At 41.5% G+C, this 21,398-nt stretch overlaps 1 pseudogene; it reads right to left on the reverse strand.

Moving 5' to 3' along the window:
* Positions 1 to 19,830: 19,830 nt before the first annotated feature.
* Positions 19,831 to 19,936, reverse strand: LOC129698464 (U2 spliceosomal RNA; annotated as a pseudogene).
* Between the last annotated feature and the right edge of the window lie 1,462 nt (positions 19,937 to 21,398).

A 21,398-nucleotide genomic window follows, 5' to 3' on the forward strand; every position in this document is an offset into this window, starting at 1 on the left:
AGGGCTCTTCCCCTGGGAGCTGGGCATGTGGCGTATCCCTGCCTAGGATTACATTAATCAAAGCATTATTTCCCGAGGGATCCTCGCGCACAAATGATAGTATATCCTAATAAAATTGGATTGCAGAGAATTGGAAAGCCAAAGTAGCCTGTTCTCTTAAGATAAACACGAAAGCCAAATTATCCCACTCTTGGACCTCCCCGAATTTCACAGCATCTGCACCGAGCTGCAATTTTATCCACGTTACGGGAATTCTGTTTTAAAACATATCCCAAGTCTAATGCTGCAAACATCTAGATCGTGTCAGGGCAACGTGGAGCGATCAGTATCGATCGACTTCAAACACTGGGTCAGGATGAGTACTAGGAACAGGAGCTGCCTGCCGTACATCGGGCAGGGTGACAGAATAATATAGCCTTCCAACAGAGGCAGGGCGGAAGGCGTACTGAGTCGCAATTATTGTGATGCAGAGCGAGATAAACGCTTCCAAAACGCTGCGGAAAATCTAAGTCCCCGCAATAAAGGTCAGACCATCCTGACTACGTTGCAAAGGATGTAAGCTGCACGCAGCCCTCTGACTTCAACCAGACGAATCTACATAAAATCAATGGGGAGCTGTCTCAATATTAAACCGATGCAAGTGCGACCTAGACCAATGGCACACTGAGTCTGATACATCGAAGAGGATCCCTTGTTCGTAACCTCTCTGGGGGTGGGGAGATTGGTCCGCAATGTGTGGTATTTAAAAGCAAAATCAGCTGCTCGCCGAAAGAGGAGGTCGGAATAGAAATGAACCAAATCAAATGGCAGTGAGGATGAGAAGTATTTGGACTTCTAAAGAAATACAATCAGCAAATGATTAAAGCAAACGTCAGAAGGCCATTCGACATTTGTCGAGACAGATATAGAGTTTACCATTTAGGGTAGATACAAAATGCTGGAGAAACTCAGCGGGTGAGGCAGCATCTATGGAGAAAATAAATAACTAAAGATTTTGATGTCAGACGTCAGCAAGTTTAGAAAAAGAAGAGATGAAATATAATACGAGTTAAATAAACAGATTATCTTTTACTAAACCTGGGGCTTGGACGTTTAACGTCGGGGTAGAACGAACGCTTTGAAGGAGCTAAAGAGGTATGGAGTATAAACAACGAGGGCGCGTAGGACACCGGTTTGGGGGGGGGGGGGGGGGGGGGGGGGGGGGGGCATATCGAGTGGTAGGTAATCCAAACCTCCTGACAAAGTTAAGAGCAACATTTCCATTTTCCTTTATTTGGACAGGGTGGAGTTATATAGCCACAGAGAGTCATAGAGACATACAGAGTGGAAACCAATATGCGCACACCGACCAACATGTCCCAATTACACTAGTCCCACACCTGTACCCATAGGACCCATATCCCTCTAAACCTGTCCTATCCATTTACCTGTCTAATAGTATATTAAACGTTGCGATAGTACCTGCCTCAACTACCACCTCCGGTAGCACGTTCCATACACCCATCACCCTTGTGTGAAAAAGTTATCCTTCAGGTTCCTGTTAAATCGCCGCTCCCCCTTCACCGTAAACCTAAATCCGTTGGTTATGGGGCGAGTTTGTAAAATATTATTAATTTAACGTCAATGAACACCAGGAAAGTTCTGTGGCCATTGGAGTATCTTGGACATGGCGGAAGACTAGAAATCTGGTTATCGGAGAGGGATTAGGGATGTTGGTTCTGGAGGTTATAGTGGGAAGGAGTCAGAAGGCAGATAAGATTGAGATGGAGAGGTCTGTAGCATTCACGGATGAGAGGTTACTCCATGTTTAGAACATAATCTCTCTGAGGACCATTTTGAGATGTTGATTTGCAATAGTTCATTGTCTGAATTTGCCAACATATTTATAAATAGAACGGGATATGGCGACATAGTGGTTTAAATGTTGGTCTGGTAATACACAAAAAGTGTGCTGGTATCTGACCCTAACAGTGTTGGAATTTGACATTTTCGTAAGTCTGGAAATAAAGAGCGGGTAGGAATAAAAGTGACTTGCAGGCATGAGCTCAAATAGGTTCACTGTTGCCTTTAGGAGAGAAAGTGGTTATCTTAACCTCGTCTAACCTACATGTTATACCAATCTGACTGACTCTTAAATGTCCTCTGAAGTGGGCCTTAGGAAGCTGCTCAGTTTCCAGGGATGGGAAATAAATGATAGACTTAAAAGCATCCCAAATTTCACAAGAAAATAAACCACACCCAGGCATGTACAAACGTATACAAATATCCTAGGCATAAACTACAGAAACACACACATTAACATTTCTGACAATGTCAGTACACACATCTGTCAAAATAGCTCATGTTTAAACATTACTAGACACATGCACATATTCACAATGATATACATGTAATAGCTAGTACTTACTTTAGAGGTATAAATTCTTCAAAGTCCCAGTCACTTATACACAACAACAAATATTAGTATTCACACAAAATGAATAAATAGATCCACTCAAAAATGCGAACACAATACATGTATGCAGTAATCAAGAAATAATAACATTTCTTTCATAGAAACATATACTCTATCCATTTACCTTAACCAACCACTTTCTAACTTGTGCAAGATCCACACCCGAAAACACCCCCTCCTAAATATTATAATCTTCAATTGAAAAAAAACTATGAATTTCCAGTTCATGTATCTAAAGTAACTGGCACTCTCCCTGCACTTAGATGTATAAACATTCATAGAAAAGCAACCATCTTGCCTATGTTTACCTTTTCATGTACATATAAAACCCAAATGATAGATACATATTCAGGATATCGATGCAGTCACAGGCAGAGATATCCATTTGCAAATCCAGGTGATATAGACTGCTCGTCTCCCAGAATTCTAATCAAAATGGTATACTTATTAAATGATCCATTATTAAACAGTTTCATATGCAATCGTATACACATTCTTCCACACATCCTCTACACCAGCATGAAACATCTATTGTCAGATGCACATGCCTGGATAAATGCCTTTTTAAAATTCTGTAATACCATAACATTCTTATTAGCCACAAATGCACTAACACAAATGCTATCATGCACAATGCAACACACATGTACTGCATGCAGTCAAATACACATAAGAAATGCATAGAGAGGCTTAGAGATATATTCATAGAATGTTCAATAACATGGAGACACTGCACACAAACTCCAATATAAAAACATTCTCTCTTACGTCAAAATATTCATGCAAAACTATACTGTCACAACCAAAATATGTCCATGCTATTTTTCTTTATAGATCAATAGTTCTTTCAATCCCTCTCAGATTTTTTTTTTCTAACACATGCACGAATACTATTAGACAATAGCACAGTGTACAAAATCCCTTCACGAACGAGAATAATTTCAGCAAAAGCACAATACAAGATCTATTTCACACAGAGACACTTAGGTTATGCACTCACGTGGCAACATGCTTGTGCTTAAACATGCCTCTACATCCAACACATGCGATGGCTCCCATCTGAGTGTATTTTCCAAAAGCCGGGGTGATATGTTAGGTGAAGATTAAGTAAAATCAGTCGGCTTATATCCTTCCATTCTATTTTTACATATAAACTATCTATTTAGATCACACAGGCACTAACAGTGAGCAATAGAAATGTTTGTATGTGAACTTCCCCAACAGGAATTTGTGTCATACAGGCTGCTTTAGATGTACAGCTTTAATGTTTCCCATACTTTTGCTAAAATTATAATATTTCATTTATGTATTTCAGTTATAAAATAAATCAACATAATGAATAACAGCAATCAAAGTGAACCAGACGTAGGCAGGGAGCCCAATTGCTTATTTCCTGGTATAAACACATATTTTTTAACTGGTGTATTTAAAACTGGATCATGTAACCTTATTACATGGACCACGATTAACATTACATTCAAGAATTTGTTGCAACTTGCCAGTTCTCAAACTACTTTTTAACGTAAAATTTCAAATGTACTGTTTCGGAATAATCAGGAAAGAAAGAACGCAATTTAAAAATATGGTATATGATATTATTGACGTTTATTATTGCATGCTTGTCACATCCTAACATAGGTGCATAGACATAATTTTGGTGATTAGCATTCCTGCATTGTAGCATTCCTTGAGCATTAATGCTGCTGGCATATGCTCTATGACAATAGCTATAATTCTATATTTCATGTAACTGCCATCAGTTAGTATTCACGACTATTATAGGAGTGTGCGTGCACCAGTGAGAGGCAGATTTCTCTCTGATTTATGCAATAAACTCATGTACGAGTAAAATATTTGTACATGCATCCTGGCCTGATATTTTCTCTTTTGGTATTTCCAATCTTAGACTGCGCACTGTATGAAAATGCGTTCTTTGCCTTTCCAACATTGATGGAAGTCTTGATGGAACTTTGCTAGAATTGTATCAGAGCCTGTTCACTTGATCTCTTTAGAATCGATGGTTTACCATTGTGATGTTGTTTTGCGCATATCCATAAAGCATCTTCACGAACGTCCATTTGTCCAGAATTCCTTCAATATATTCTTTGCATTTATTATTACATTATCTGTACTGTTTTGTATGCCAGTCTTGCTAATGTCCATTTATGTTGAAATTCCTTGAGAATTAACTGAAAAAGATACGAGTGTGAAACAAATAGAAGTTAGCAAAAACAGCAAAACCCAAGGGAAGCATGAACAATCCATTTTCTTTAGAACTTTCTTTTTCTTATGAAAAGTTTAAACAAATTAAAAATTGAAGCCATCAAACTCTCACTTTGATATCATAATATAATTAAGAATGTCCAATAATAGAAAGTTTACTTTTTCAGATTTAGAGACAATAAATAAAAGATTCAGATATTAGAAAATACTTTCCAGGTCTCATTTATAAAATTACTATAACAAAGATTTGGCAATAATAAAAACAGAAACACCATAGTAACTTGAAGTTCTGTTGAATGTAACATTTGGATTTTGAGTTACAGTTGATCAGTACTGGACTTGCACATTGAAACTCACATTCCCAGTTGTTACACATGTCACTGAGGAGCTATGATAATAAGTCATGTTACACAAATAATTGAGGCAGCGTAGGTGTTGAGATGTTACAGGGTGATACCGGAATAAGTCACCGTGCACACATTTTGCAGAGAACATTGCACAACTGCTCTCGAACTGTCATTCTGCCATTTCCCATATAATCCAAGCAGATGTGCTTATTTAAGTATGCAGGTATTGATACGAGTGTGAGATGTGACTTGCGTAGTAATGTCAATCTGTAAAAGAAAATATAATGAGTCATAGAAATGTTAAATTATGCACCTGGATTTTAGCAGCGAATTTAACAATTAATAATCATCTTAGGCAAATTATACATGTAATAATGCTCATTGTGATATCCATGTGTGTGTATGTATATGTGTGTGTGTGCACTTGTGTGCACTTGTGTGTGTGTATATGTGCGTGTGCACACATGTGTATGTGTACACGATTATCGCATTGACAATGATGCATATTTATCCTGAATGTTTCTTTATACGTGTAGTATTTTCACTAATTTATTTCTCAAAATCTAGACTTCCATCGCCATACATAAATAATTTCTTCCATTGTATACGTAGATAGATTCAAATTGTGATTTGTGTAACTGAGCTGTGACTCAATATAAATAATAATTGTTCATACTTTGTTCATACTTTGTCTTTTATGTTGATTTTTACTTTCCAATTTTATTCAAAACTTGCCTGAAATACTTCTCTCAGTTTTCAGTTTTAGGCGGTGCTTTCTCTTTAAAACTTTTACCGGTTTGAATTTGAGTGTGACTTGTTGTTGTATGTGCAAAAACTTTTCCCACCTCTGAAAATCCATATATAGATTGATTTAAAATTCACTTTATGCCAGGTATGGATGCTGATTGGTAAAGGGTTAAAACAAACAGCATCTGCTTATTAGCCCTTCCTGCTTGGTCTTCTTTTTGCCGACTCTGCAAAAGCTCAACTTCAGTGAAACGGGGCCCTAACTCAAATGCAAAAACTTAAAAGGTTCTCGTTACATTTCAAATCCCGGGGAGAATCATGGTGGGTGGGTGAACATGTTTCTGCTCAGTGAAAAGATTTTATTTCTGTGTGGAGCAGTCCTGCAGGTGCAGAAGGAGTTTGGAACAGCGGATCTACTAAACTCCAACCTTGCCTCTCCTTCCTCCATCCACCATTAATTCAGCAACTGGCTTCTGCCTCTTTTCAAATGGCTTATTTTCCCATTGGATGCAGAAGTGATTTTAAATATATATTAAATGTGACCTAGCGTTCCTCCTTCACGTATGCCACCTGCTTCAGGACCAGCCTTAGGCTGATGCCACCTTGAGTAAAAATTCATCCCTGTTGCTTGACAAAGCGATTTATTTTTCTATGGAAGGGGCTTGGTGCTGGTGTGGGCTGCAGAGTGTGTACAACACTGGTTTCCATGGAGATTATTGAAAATATATTGGCTGTAATCTTATTTGAGAGCTGGTTGTTTTGTTAAAGGGCGAGCTCTATCTTTCAGCAGCATGCACAATGGATCACCATTGAATGGCAACTTTAACATTGTTATATAAATATTCAGGTATGCTGTTACACCTACACGGAGGGTTGCAGGGATGCAAACGGTGGAAATGGTAGGATGACTGGGGTGGGGGGGGGGGGGGGAGGGGGGCGGGGGGGAGAGAGGGAATGTAGGGGTTACTTGACATTAGAGAAATCAACGTTCATACTGCTGGGTTGGAAGCTGCCCTTTATCCCTTCGTTATCACCTCTTCCCCAGCTAACAATGGGCCAATATTCCTATGTTTGTTTTGGCCTTTTCCTACCTCCAATCCCCTCCCCACTACTTTCAGTCTGAAGAAGAGTTCGAACCTAAAACATCACCTATCCTTTTTCTCCTGAGATACTTCCGAACCCGCTGAGTTACTCCAGCATCTGCAATTCCTTCCTACACCTCTTGAGAGGGATTCACGATTGACCAAAAAAAACGGAATTATTTTGAGCTTTAACTGATGGCATAAATGAGGGGGAACCAATTAATGTAGCGTATTTTGAATTTAAGAAGGCCTCCTCAAGGGGGCATACAAGAGGTTGTTGGTGTTTAGCAGGACTAAATACCCTTGCACATGATTTATTAAAAAATAACCTGTAAGTTCAGCAAGCAATAATGAGGGGAAATGTTCTATTTATTGCAAATAGATTCAACTGCAAGAGTAAACCATATTGCTTCATTTTTACAGGAGCCCATCTCGAATCATAGGCTGTAGGGCAGAACAATGGTGCAGACAGCATCTGTACTTTGTGTTTAGAGAAATAAGGTTTGATTTCAAGTGCACAAAATGCTTAAGGGATGGGTGTGGAGTTGATGTTTCCCCTGTCTGGGATGACTAGAATGAGGAGTCAAAGTCCCAAAATAAGGGAGATACAAGGAACTGCAAATGGTGAAATCTTGCTTAGAACACAAAGTGCTGGAGTAACTCAATGGGTCAGGGAGCATCTATGGAAGGAATGGATAGAAGACATTGCGGGGTTGGATCCTCTTCAGTCCCAACCTGAAATGTTGCCTATCCATTCCTTCTATAGGTGCTGCTTGACATGCTGATTGACTCCAGCACTTTGCCTTTCCCCCAAAATAAGAGCACAGCCATTTACAAAGAGCTGAGAAGTACTTTCTTCGTCAGGAGTATAGCAAATCTTCAGAATTCTCTACTCAAGGGGGCTGTGCAGATCAATTTCTGAGTACATTCAAAAAAGGGATCAATGGATTTTTAGATATGAAGGGAATCAAGGGAATTAATGGATATTGGGTTCGGTAAGAAAGTAGTGCTGAGCTAAAAGATTAGCTATGATTTTATTGAATATTGAAGCAGGCAAAAAAGGCCTAATGACATACTCCTTGCACTCATGTTCAATAAATTTAACATGGGTTTCCTTAGATTGCAGATGGCTCCGATCCAAGGCCTATCCTATGCCTCTTCTTCAGTTATACTTTGTCATCCAAAAATATCCCGTCCATCACTATTCACTGTTTTCTGTCCATTAATCAGTCCACAATCTAACTGCGCTAATATATTAATCCAATACCAAGAGTCCTAACGGTGCACCTTATTATATGCCTTCCAAAATCCAAGCATGTTATGGTCTCCTTGTTCTCACTTACATCTAGATTGGTTACATCTTCAAAAAACTCTGGCAAATCCATCGATCACTATTTCTCTTCAATAAAACCATGTTCATTCCCCCTGATCGTATTGTAACTTTTCCAATGCTTAACATCATATTTTAGCATTTTCCTACTAGTTAGAAACATACTGTAGAAAATAAGTGCAGCAGTAGGCCATTCGGCCCTCCGAGTCAAAACCGGCATTCAATATGATCATGGCTGACAATCCAGAATCAGTACCCCGTTCCTGCTCTCTCCCCATATCCCTCGATTCTGTTAGCCATAAGAGCTATATCCAACTCTCTCTTGAAAACATCCAGTGAATTGGCCTCTACTGCCTTCTGTGGCAGAGAATTCCACAGTCACAAATCTCTGAGTGTAAAACCTTTTCCTGATCTCAGTCCAAAAGCCTTAACCCTTATTCTTAATTTCTGACCTTTGGCTGTGCACTCCCGCAACATCAGTAATCATTTTCCTTCATCTAGCCTGTCCAATCCCTTAATAATCTCAGATATGTCTATAAGATCCACTCTCATACTTCTAAATTCCAGTGAATACAAGACCAGTCGATCCATTCTTTCATCATATGTCAGTCCCGCCATACCAGGAATTAACCTGGTGAACCTACTCTGCACTCCCTCAATAGCAAGAATGTCCTTCCTAAAATTTGGAGACCAAAACTGCACACAATACTCCAGGTGTGGTCTCACCAGGGCCCTGTAAACTGCAGTAGGACCTCCTTGCTCCTACATTCAGATCCACTCACTATGAAGGCCAACATGCCATTTGCTTTCTTCACTGTCATGCTTACTTTCAGTGACTTCTTCTTTTTCTTCTTCTTTTCGTGTCTTTGAAGCTGGTTGGTTATATGACAGTTTCCCATTCCTTTACACAGTCCTTTGCGTTTTTATTGAACACTGCAAGATCCTTTTGGCTGCACTGGTTGGGTAGTAGGGGGCAGACAAGGCAATGCTGCATTGTATGATCCTCTTCTCCACATTCACAGGTGGTTTGGCCAGTTTCATAGCCCCATCTGGCCATGGCAGCTTTTGATCGCCCTGTTCCTGTTCTCAGGCGGTTGAGCGTCTTCCACTGGACCCATGGTGCTGCTGAGCCCGGAGGGAGGGCTGCAGAAGGAGGGATACCCATGTCAGTAGGAGGGGGGTTGTCCTCAAGCCTTTTTGTCCATAGTTGGAGTCTGGTTTCTTCCCGTGATGCTATTAGGGGTTGGACATGGCCGAGAAAGCTTCTCCTGGACTTCAGCCGTTGGGCCGGGGGTACACGTCCGTAGAGGAGGTGGCGTTCATCACTGGTGGCCTTAGTCATCTCTACTCAGCTGGCGACTTCCCGTCTCACATCGGCAGGGGCAATGCCAGCGAGGAGGTGCAGGTTGTTTATGTTGGTGGGCTTCAAGCAGCCAGTGATTGAGCGGCAGGTGTTATTCAACGCTGGGTCTAGTTTCTTGGCATGGGATGATCTCTCCCAAACAGGACACGTATACTCCGCAGAGGAGTAGCACAGGGCCAGAGCAGTAGATCTTAATGTGTGTGCTGTGGCTCCCCATTTGTAGTTGGTCAGCTTCCGGAGGATGTTATTTCGGGAGTTAACTTTCAGTTTGGTGTTTTTGACGTTTTCCTTATAGGAGAGAGTGCGATCCAGTGTTACACCGAGGTAGACAGGGTTGGTGCAGTGCTCAAGAGGTGTTCCAGACCATGTGATGTTAAGGGGTCTGTTTGCTTCCTGGTTCCTGAGATGGAACGAGCAGACTTGGGTCTTCGCAGGGTTTGCGTGTAGGTGGTTGCGCTCGTAGTAGAGGTGTAGCTCATCTAGGGCTGAGGTGAGATTCGCTTCTACAGCTTCAAACGTACTTCTCTTGGGATGTTACACAGAGGTCGCGGCGTAGATGAACCGCTCAGTGTTCTGGTTCATTAGCTTTCAGTGACTGATGTTCAAGGACACCCAGGTCTTGTTGCATCTCCCCTTTTCCTAACCTGATACCATTCAGATAATAATCTACCTTCTTGTTCTTGCCACCAAAGTGGATAACCTCACATTTATCCACATTATACTGCATCTGCCATGCATCTGCCCACTCACTCAACCTATCTCTTAGCTCTTAGGACTAAATGAATTAAGGGATATGGGGAAAAAAAGTAGGAACGGGGCACTGATTTTTAGATGATCAGCCATGATCATATTGAACGGGCTTGAAGGGCCAAATAGCCTACTCATGCACCTATTTTTCTATGTTTTCTATATTCTATGTTTTCTATCCAAATCACCCTGCAGCCTCATAAAATCCTTCTCACAACTCACACTGCCACCCAGCTTTATGTCATCCGCAAACTTGGAGATGTTACATTTAATTCCTTCATCTAGATTGTTAATATATATTGTAAATAACTGGAGTCCCAGCAGTTGCGCACCCCACTAGTCACTGCCAAGCTTCCTGAAAGGGACCAGTTAATCCCTACTTTTTGCTTTCTGTCTGCCAACCAGTTCTCTATCCATGTCAATACCTTACCCCCAATACCCACAACAGATGGAATTAGAAAAGATTGGGAACAAGAATTAGCTATAAAAATCTCAAAAGAGACCTGGGATAATCATTTACTACAGGTGCATAAATGTTCGATCAACGTACGACATACGCTCATCCAATTTAAAACATTACATAGATTATATTATTCAAAAACTAAATTAAATAAAATCTTCCCTAATGTTTCACCAATCTGTGATAAATGCCTGTGTCAAGAAGCTACCATAGCGCACTCTTTTGTTTTTTGTACAAAAATCCAAAAATTCTGGTATGAAATATTTGATATTTTTTCAAAATTGATCAAAATAAAACTGGTACCAAAACCAGAATGGATTATCTTCGGAATATCGGAAGATAACCCTGAATTAAACGTGTTTCAGAAGAATTTATTTAATTACGGGCTAATAATGGGAAAAAAGCTTATACTTAAATTCTGGAAAAATGCGCCCACACCAACAATAAAAATGTGGATATCAAATATGTTTGAAACATTACATCTGGAAGAGATGAGATTCCTCTTAGCAGGTAAAGCAGACCAATTCCAAAAGACGTGGTCTATGTTTCTGGACCTATTACAAGTATGAGGTGCAATAGTAATTAAAAAAAACAAATATATAAATAAGTGGTATCAGGACCTGGTAACGGGAGGTAAAACAACAAAAACAGACTTGGTTGGTAGTCCCCTTTCTGCGGAGTTTAATGTTATAATAGAGCGATTGTTTCTATTTTCTCTTTCTTTCTTTTCTAGGGTCTATTTTCTCACTTTACTTCCTTCTCTAACTTCTTTTCTAAGGGGCTTTCTTTTCCCAACACTCTTGCACTTCACGACTCTCACGCACTTTCTTTACTTTCCTTACTTCTACCTTTTTCTTAAAGCTCAAAAAAAATGAAGCGGTACAAAAAATGTATTAAGATATATGTGTTGTGTAGTATTGTAATTTACCGTACTTCTAATAAAAAAAATTAAAAAAAAACCTTACCCCCAATACCATGTGCTCTAATTTTGAACACTAATCTCTTGCGTGGGATCTTGTCAAAGGCTTTTTGAAAGTCCAGGTACACCACATCCACTGGCTCTCCCTTATCCATTCTGCTTGTTACATCCTCAAAAAATTCCAGAAGATTAGTCAAGCATGATTTCCCCTTCATAAATCGATGCTTACTTTGACCGATCTCGTCACTGCCATCTAAATGCGCTGCTATTACATCTTTAATAATTGACTCGAGCATCTTCCCCACTACCGATGTCAGGCTAACTGGTCTATAACTCTGTTTTCATTCTCCCTCCTTTCTTAAAAAGTGGGGTTACATCAGCTACCCTCCAGTCCACACGAACTGATCCAGAGTCTATAGAACATTAGAAAATGACCGACAACGCATCCACGATTTCTAGGGCCACCTCCTTGAGTGCTCTGGGATGTAGATCACCAGGCCCTGGGGATTTATCTGCCGTCAGTCCCAACAGTTTACCTAACACCATTTCCTGACTAATGTGAATTTTCTTCAGTTCCTCCCCTCGTGCTAGATCCACGGCCCCTAGTATTTCTGACAGATTGTTTTTGTCTTCCTTAGTGAAGATAGAACCAAAGTACTTGTTTAACTGTTCTGCCATTTCCTTGTTTCCCATTATAAATTCACCTGTTTCTGACTGTAAGGGATCTACATTTGGCTTCACTAATCTTCTCCTCTTCACATATCAAAAGAAGCTTTAAAGAAACTGGTAAGTTCCCAAGCAAAATGAAAATTATACCTTTATATAAAACTGGGGTAGACATAACTTCTCACAAATTATAGGCCTGGTTCCTTACTTCCTCAATTCTCTAAGATACTGGAAAAACTCTTTACTGAAAGACCAAACAAATTCATTGAGAAGCACAAATTGCTGACTGACTGTCAGTCTGTATTCAGATCTAAAAACAGATCAACAATGCATGGTGCTAATCAAATTAAAAGAAGAAATTACTAATTGTATAGACAAAAGAAATGCAGTGGGAGTATTTATAGATCTACAAAAAGCTTTTGATACCATTGATCATAATATATTACGATAAATTGGAAAGGCACGGTATGGGGGGGGGGGGGGGGGGGGGGGGGGGGGAATTAAGTTAGTTGAGAAGCTATTTAAGTAACAGCAACTGTTTGTGAAGAGAGGTGAGCATAAATCAACATGCTTGGATATTACTTGTGGAGTACCTCAGGGGTCAGTATTAGGACCAAAATTATTAATTCTTTATTAAAATTATATATGTAGAGTATCAAAAATATTGATATGCGTTTTAATTGTGAAGGATACTCATATATTTTGATCAGGGGAGAATTTACAGCAGCTTTTGGAGGAGATCACATCAGAATATTAAAAAGGTGGTTTGACATAAACAAATTATCATTAAATTTGAACACAACAAGGATGATGTTGTTTGGAAATTATAAAAATAAGCACTCAGGTACAAGTGAGGATAGATGGTATTGATATAGAAAGAATATATGAAAATACTTTTCTTGGTGTAATATTAAATTACAAAATCTGCTGGAAACATAGAAACAGAAAATAGGTGCAGGAGTAGGCCATTTGGCCCTTCGAGCCTGCATCGCCATTCAATATGATCATGGCTGAGCATCCAACTCAGTATCCTGTACCTGCCTTCTCTCCATACCCCCTGATCCCTTTAGCCACAAGGGCCACTTCTAACTCCCTCTTAAATATAGCCAATGAACTGGCCTCAACTACATTCTGTGGCAGAGAATTCCAGAGATTCACCACTCTCTGTGTGAAAAATGTTTTTCTCATCTCGGTCCTAAAAGACTTCCCCTTATCCTTAAACTGTGACCCCTTGTTCTGAACTTCCCCAACATCGGGAACAATCTTCCTGCATCTAGCCTGTGCAACCCCTTAAGAATTTTGTAAGTTTCTATAAGATCACCCCTCAATCTTCTAAATTCTAGCGAGTACAAGCCGAGCCTATCCAGTCTTTCTTCATATGAAAGTCCTGACATCCCAGGAATCAGTCTGGTGAACCTTCTCTGTACTCCCTCTATGGGAAGAATGTCTTTCCTCAGATTAGGAGACCAAAACTGTATGCAATACTCCAGGTGTGGTCTCACCAAGGCCCTGTACAACTGCAGTAGAACCTCCCTGCTCCTATACTCAAATCCTTTTGCTATGAATGCTAACATACCATTCGCTTTCTTCACTGCCTGCTGCACCTGCATGCCTACTTTCAATGTCTGGTGTACCATGACACCCAGGTCTCGTTGCATCTCCCCTTTTCCTAATCGGCCACCATTCAGATAATAGTCTACTTTCCTGTTCTTGCCACCAAAGTGGATAACCTCACATTTATCCACATTATTCTGCATCTGCCATGCATTTGCCCACTCACCATGCATTTGCCCACTCACCCAACCTATCCAAGTCACCTTGCAGCCTCCTAGCATCCTCCTTACAGCTAACACTGCCCCCCAACTTCGTGTCATCCGTAAACTTGGAGATGTTGCATTCAATTCCCTCGTCCAAATCATTAATAAATATTGTAAATAGCTGGGGTCCCAGCACTGAGCCTTGCGGTACCCCACTAGTCACTGCCTGCCATTCTGAAAAGAACCCCTTTACTCCTACTCTTTGCTTCCTGACTGCCAGTCATTCTCTATCTACATCAATACTGAAACCACAATACCATGTGCTTTAAGTTTGTATACTAATCTCTTATGTGGGACCTTGTCGAAAGCCTTCTGAAAGTCCAGATATAACACATCCACTGGTTCTCCCTTATCCACTCTACTAGTTACATCCTCGAAAAATTCTATAAGATTCGTCAGACATGATTTACCTTTCATAAATCCATGCTGACTTTGTCCAATGAATTCACCACTTTCCAAATGTGCTGCTATCCCATCTTTAATAACTGACTCTAGCATTTTCCCCACTACGGATGTTAGAGAAACTGGTCTGTAATTCACCGTTTTCTCTCTCCCTCCCTTTTTAAAAAGTGGAGTTACATTAGCTACCCTATTAGAAACCTCATATAAAACATGCGCAAGCAAAGCTGGCAAGGAGCATTGCAGTCCTGGGAAGAACATTCTGAATCACAAAGCGCTGTACATTGTTTATTGTTCACTTGTCCTGCCATATCTAAATTACTGTGTGGATGTATGGGGTAACTAAAGCACCCTACATCCATTATGCATACTGCAAAAAAGGGCCATAAGGATAGTTAATAATGTAGGATTTCATGAACACACCAACTCTCTGTTTTTAAAGTAAAATGCCTCGAAGTTTATGGATCCAGTAGAATTTAATACAGCACAAATAATGTATAAGATAGAAATAATTTACTACCAGGTAATAGACAAAAAATGTTCTTTAACAGGGAGGGTGGTTATAATTTAAGAGGAAAGTTTAATTAAAAGAAACTTTGTGTTCGTACAACTATGAAGAGTATGTGTATTTCAATCTGTGGGGTGAAATTGTGGAATGATTTGGATGTAGAACTCAAGCAAAGTACGAACATTACTCAGTTTAAGAAGAAGAGCAAAAACATTTTTTTCCAGAGGTATAAGAATGAGGAACGGCTGTGATGACAGTTAATTTTTTGTATATTGACACAGTGTGATATTCGCGTTGTACATAGAATTTGGATAATTGTTTATGAATGAATGAATGTTGTATAAACTGTATATATGTATGTTTGCGTGCATGCATATGTGTGTATATATGTATGTATGTGGCTTATGTAAGTATGTATGTATGTATATGTTTGTGTATATATATGTAGATGTTTTTTCTTTTATGCTCTATTTTCACCTTCTTAATTAACCCCTTTGTGCTCCTCAGTTGAATTCTAAATTTCTCCCAGTCCTTCGGTTTGCTGCTTCCTCTGGCCAATTTATGTGCCTCTACCTTGGATTTAAAACTATCCCTAATTTCCCTCGTTAGCCACAGTTGAGCCGCCATCCCCGTTTTATTTTTATGCCAGACAGGGATGAACAATTGTAATTTATCCATGCGGTCTTTAAATCTTTGCCTTTGCATATCCACCGTCAACCCTTTAAGTATCATTTGCCAATCTATCCCAGCCAATAGTTTAGTTTAGTTTAGCTTAGAGATATAGCGCGGAAACAGGCCATTCGGACCACTGAGTCCACGCCGACCAGTGATCCCCACAAACTAACACTGTCCTACACACACTAGGGACAATTTACAATTACACCAAACCTATTAACCTACAAATCTTTTTTTTTTTTTTGAGTGTGGGAGGAAACCAGATCTTCCCAAAGCCAACCCACTCAGGTCACAGGGAGAATGTACAAACTCCGTACTGACAGCACCCATAGTCAGGATCGAATCTTGGTCTCTGGCATGGCAAGGCAGCAATTCTACCGCTGTGCCATCGTGCCGCCCATAGTGTCTTACAGTCATACAGTGTGGAAATAGGCCCTTTGACCCAACTGGCCCACATCGACCTACATATCCCATCTACACTAGCCCCACTTGCCTGCATTTGGCCTATATTCTGCTGAACTTGTCTTATCCATGTAACTGTCCAATTGCTTCTAAGATGTTGCGATAGTTCCTACCTCAACTACTTCCTCCGGCAGCTCGTTCCATACATCCACCACCCTTTGTTTGAGAAAGTTACGCTTCTGATTCCTATAATATCCACTCGATCTATTCCTTTCATGATATAAGATCGCCCATCAGGTGCCTGCATTCAAGAGAATAGAATCCCAGCCTGCTCAACCTCTCTTCATAGCTCAGACCCTCGAGTCCTGGCAACATAATTGTAAATCTTCTCTGCACCCTTTCTAACTTAACAACACCTTTCCTATAACATGGTGCCCAGAACTGAAAACAATATTCTAAATGTTGCCTCACCAACATATAAAAAAACTGCTACAAAACTTCCCAACTTCCATACCCAGTTATGCTCCCACTTTCCTGAACTTCAAGGTGATATTTACTTTCAAACTCCATTGTTACATCTAAAATGGCAGTATCCTGGACTCATCCTGGAGTGCAGACATGCCATGTTAACAATGCACCCTTACTCCAGTCTTACAAGAAGGTATAGTTACAATAGGCTCCCTGATATACCATGGATTTAGACCAAGCAATCACCTGGGGGTACCTTGTCTCTTGGGCCACTCAACATCTGGTGGCTGGAGGTGGGAGTGGGTTGGTAAATTAAAATAGTAAGATTAAACGAGAACTTACCAGTTTGAAGTTTGATCTGTATTTTATGAGGAGTTACGATGAGGGATTACGTGAAGAAGCCCGCTTCCACGCATGCGTGTCATACTTCAAAGCAGCGGTGTGAGGTCACAGGAACCTATAATGATCTAACATAGTAAGATTACCAAAGAGATACCAGTTTTTGATATGATCATAAGAGGGTGGGAGCGGAGGGCACGTAATCCCTCATCGTAACTCCTCATAAAATACAGATCAAACTTCAAACTGGTAAGTTCTCGTTTAATCTTACTATTTTACTTCGGAGTCACGTGAGTGACTACGTGAAGATTTCAAAGCTCTGTGACCTCATGCCGTGGAACGAGTCCATGCTTCACAAACTGCCTTGGGTATTGGGAGAGAGCATCATTAGTAATTTTAAACACAATTATACAAAGAGTTGTGTGGTATAACGAAAAAATATATAACATTTTTTAAAAATTTGAGAATCATAGCCCTGTAACCTTTCGGGCAAATTATTTTGTTGAACATAAAATGTTTTCTTAATACAATGATGGCTCCAAAAAATAACTGGTTTATTATAAAACCTGTGGAAAACCCTTTTTTAATGACCATCCTGCCATTCTGAGGATTTGGTCTGTGGGTACCTGTACAATTTTTGCTGCGGATGTTGCTGCAGCCCTGGTGGAATGAGAGTTAAAACATTAGTGTCTATTTCTGCCATTTTTAGGACCTATTTGAGCCACCTTGATATAGTTTGAGTCATGACCCTTTCATGCGGTTTCTTGTAAGAGATAAACAACTCCATTCTCTGACCTCGAATGTTCTTAGTATATTCTATGTATTGTTAGATGTGTCTTGCTATACAGTCGTTTGCCATATGGGTGTACCATAAATTCAAACACTTGACCCGAGGAACCCGATCTGTTTCCTTTTATTAAATCCTGTATGACAACACCAGTTTCTCGGTGAGATGATCAGGGAGTCCAGGCTCAGTTTGCTTAATGGCTGGACTTGTTGTGCGGTAAATAACACCATGAGCATAACCATCTTCCTGGACTGTTACTGAAGTGACAACGCTGTTATGAGCTACAGGCTCCTCAGCATGTTGAGAAACGACACCCACGTCCCAGATTTCGGAGTACCTGGTTTTCTTACCAGGGGTGCGTTTCCACCGCGTGCCGCTCCGTTCCTTGTGATAGGTAATTGGAGAGTGCACTTGTGGCACTATTGAAGGCACTGTAGCTCCATCGATTATCCTAATGGAGGCTTGTAAAAATTCCAATACGGCCAGAATGTTCTTGGCCTTTTGGTCGAGATTGTTGTCCAAGCAGTATATGCCCCATTTCTTGATGTGTCCAAGGTACTGCTTCCGTGTTGACAGTCTTAGTGCAGATGAGATGAGATTCATCGTCCTGTCTGACAGTGTAGTGGGTCTGTTAGACTCTACAAATCAATAAATCCATAGTGTTATGGCATGGATGACTGCCTCCAGTCACTGGATAAATCAATAATTTTTGGCAATGTTCATAGGGAACATGGTTCTAACACCATCCCCTGTAAGACTGAAATACCATGATTGAGAAGGTCAGTCGGGTACTCTGAAAATTCCAGATGCCGAGTGTGGTTGAATTATCCCTAGTACCCCAATGATGGGTCCGAACGGGGGAAAACCTCACCCTATGGCTTATTTACATAACAATGCCAAGCTGGTTTACGAATTTTAGTACATAATAATGGGGCTAATGATTGCCCCTTATGTAAGCTCTATATTGCCAAAGTTCCTCTATTGAGTCAATGCCTGCCATATAGAAACCCACAACTGACACCAAGTCTATATCAATAATAAGAGCATCCATCTTAAAATGAATATCTAAAACAAATGTGTTTAGGGTTAAAATCAATGATAATCCTGCAACCCTACTCTATCTTATATTTAATAAATATGTTCAATCCCATCTTTTGTGTACAATTCTTGTAGCACCATGTGGGTTTTAGATTGTTTGGTTTATGTAAGGACAAAATGCCCTTCTGGTGTATGATGTACTGTGGTTAATGGGATGAGAAAAACCCTATCAGATAACCCTGAATACTGCTGAGATTATATGAATCTGTAGTGATTATATACCATACATAACTGTAGTGTTGCAACCTCCCCTACCCTCGTAGGTCCCTATTTTAACAGAAGAAAACCCCACCCACCTACCTCCCTGGTTACCGGTGGTTTTGTTATTTCCTTGGTTTTTTGAAAATAAGGTTCTGGTTTAATATTTCTTGTTCGGGGTTGTGTGGGAGGTTGAGGCTTCCGCATCTTCCAGGGTGGCCGCCCTGGCCATACCCTAAAACGGATCCTGCAGGTTATATTGATTTCTGACCCTGCTACTGGTATGAGCAAGGCTCCATACACCGCTTCTTCCCGCTCCAGCCCTCTCGGGCACTGGTTGCCGGCGGTTTTATGCAAAGTCGGACCCTTCCGAGTCCACTACCTTGTTTGATTTGTGTCTAGCCTACCGCTCGGTCACATGGATCTGGCCGGTGCGGGGCCGACATCGGGCACAGCTGATCCCACTACGGTTGATCCAAGTGCCGCTGGCTGCCCGCTGTTCCATGGTCCTCCTTCTCCAGTTTTGTCCTTCCTTCCGTGAAGTGGATATGGCCGGTGTGGAGGATAACTGGCACAGCTGCTTCCATCTATTCCTTTAACCTGACTTCAACGCTCTCAGCACTCCTGGCTGCTCCTTTATCTTAGACCCCTGGGACCCACCCCCGTACTGACGGTACTGGTCCCTTATGGTCGTTGCAGCCGGTCAACCCCACTCTAATGCCCTCAATTCTGGGCACTCCTACTTATATGGTCCTTAGATAAGGGACATATAAGACATTAAAACTGATGATAACAGCTACTATAGTTTTTATATAATATATAGTCCCTAGATAAGGGGTGTATCAGATATTAAACTGATAAGAACAGATACTACACTTGATCTTAGCCAAAAAGCCGAGAAGCGATTATTGTAACTAAAACCCCGCTGGGACCGATCCTGGTACTCACATACTGGTCCCTTGTAGTAGATTGCAGCCAGTCAACTGCAAAGTCCTTTGCTGCCGAGAAATGAACTTTCTCACCATGCTGGAGCGAAGTTGGGCACAGGTGTTTTTCCCCCTCCGGGAATCGATGTGCCCATGCTGCTCCTGCCGTTGCCAGCTCCTCACGAAGTGCCAGCTGCCACTGCTGCTGTCTGTGCTACTGCAACTGCCGGCTGCCACTGCTGCTGCCGCTGCCGCTGCTGCTGCTACTGCCGCTCCTCCGCGGTTCTCCCGCCGGCCTTCTGCACCTTACATGGACCTGGTCCATGTCTGCACCTAGAAAGGTAAGTTGAAGGAAACGCAGGGTCTCTTACCTGCTGTTCCCGACTTTCCTTCTCCCGCCGGTGACCGTCGTTCCCTGTGTCGGGTTCGAGCCGCTTGGACCGACCCCGGTGTTCACGGGCCTGGTCCTTCGCGGCAGTTCCGCAGCCGGTAACCCCGGCTGTTCCTATAGATCCCCTGGACCCTGGTGCTTACCTTGTGAACAAGGTTTTCAGCCCGAACGTCCCGTTCCGACTCCATAAGTGCCGCTGCACTCGCTGAGCGTTTCGAGCCCCGGTACCGCTGGTCCGTGCTGTCTGTCCCGCAGCCTCTGTGCTGGCTGCTAGCGACTGGTCCCAAGCCAGTCTCGTTTGAGACTGGCATAGGGACCTTTTTTACTTTGCTTCCCGCCCGGCCGAGAGGTGAATTTTGCCGGTGCGGGAGCAAAGTCGGGCTCAGGTTGTTCCCCTCCAGGGAAACTCGTGCTGTTGCTGCTGCTGGCTGCTCGCCCTCCACGGGTCTCCCCGCCAGCTTTCCGCAGCCTCCTAAAAGTAAGTAGTAAAAAGGAACGCAGAGTCTCTTACCTGCTGTTCCCGACTTTCAAATCTCCCGCTTGGGGAACGCCGTTCCCCCTGTGTGACTCGTTGCAATGCGTGTAGCGATATGACACGCATGCGTGGAAGCGGGCTTCTTCACGTAGTCACTCACGTGACTCCGAAGTAAAATCCCTCCTTTTTCACTGCACACAATATTATGGAAGTTGTAACAGGAGGGCACTGTTTTCTGCACACATTTTATAAAGGCTATTGGACAGCTAGAGCATATGCAACAGAGAGAATATCTGTCACAATGTTGAAATTGGAGAATTCAGAGAGTGCAGACAGCAAGTGTTGCCATGACTGTTAAATTTGAACAAAACTATGATTAAGCAGTTGAATAATCTTAATGTACTGGCATCAACCCCGAAGGCCATGGTGTAGGCAAGGGGTGAAGGTGAGAATCAGTGACAAGTTTGGGGCAGCACAGTGGTGCAGCAGTAGAGTTACTGCCTTACAGCGCCAGAGGCCCGGGTTCAATCCTGACTCTGGGTACTGTCTGTGTGGAGTTTGTAGGTTCTTCCTGTG

The sequence above is a fragment of the Leucoraja erinacea genome, chromosome 6 (assembly GCF_028641065.1).
Source record: "Leucoraja erinacea ecotype New England chromosome 6, Leri_hhj_1, whole genome shotgun sequence".
Taxonomy (NCBI): Eukaryota; Metazoa; Chordata; class Chondrichthyes; order Rajiformes; family Rajidae; genus Leucoraja; species Leucoraja erinaceus.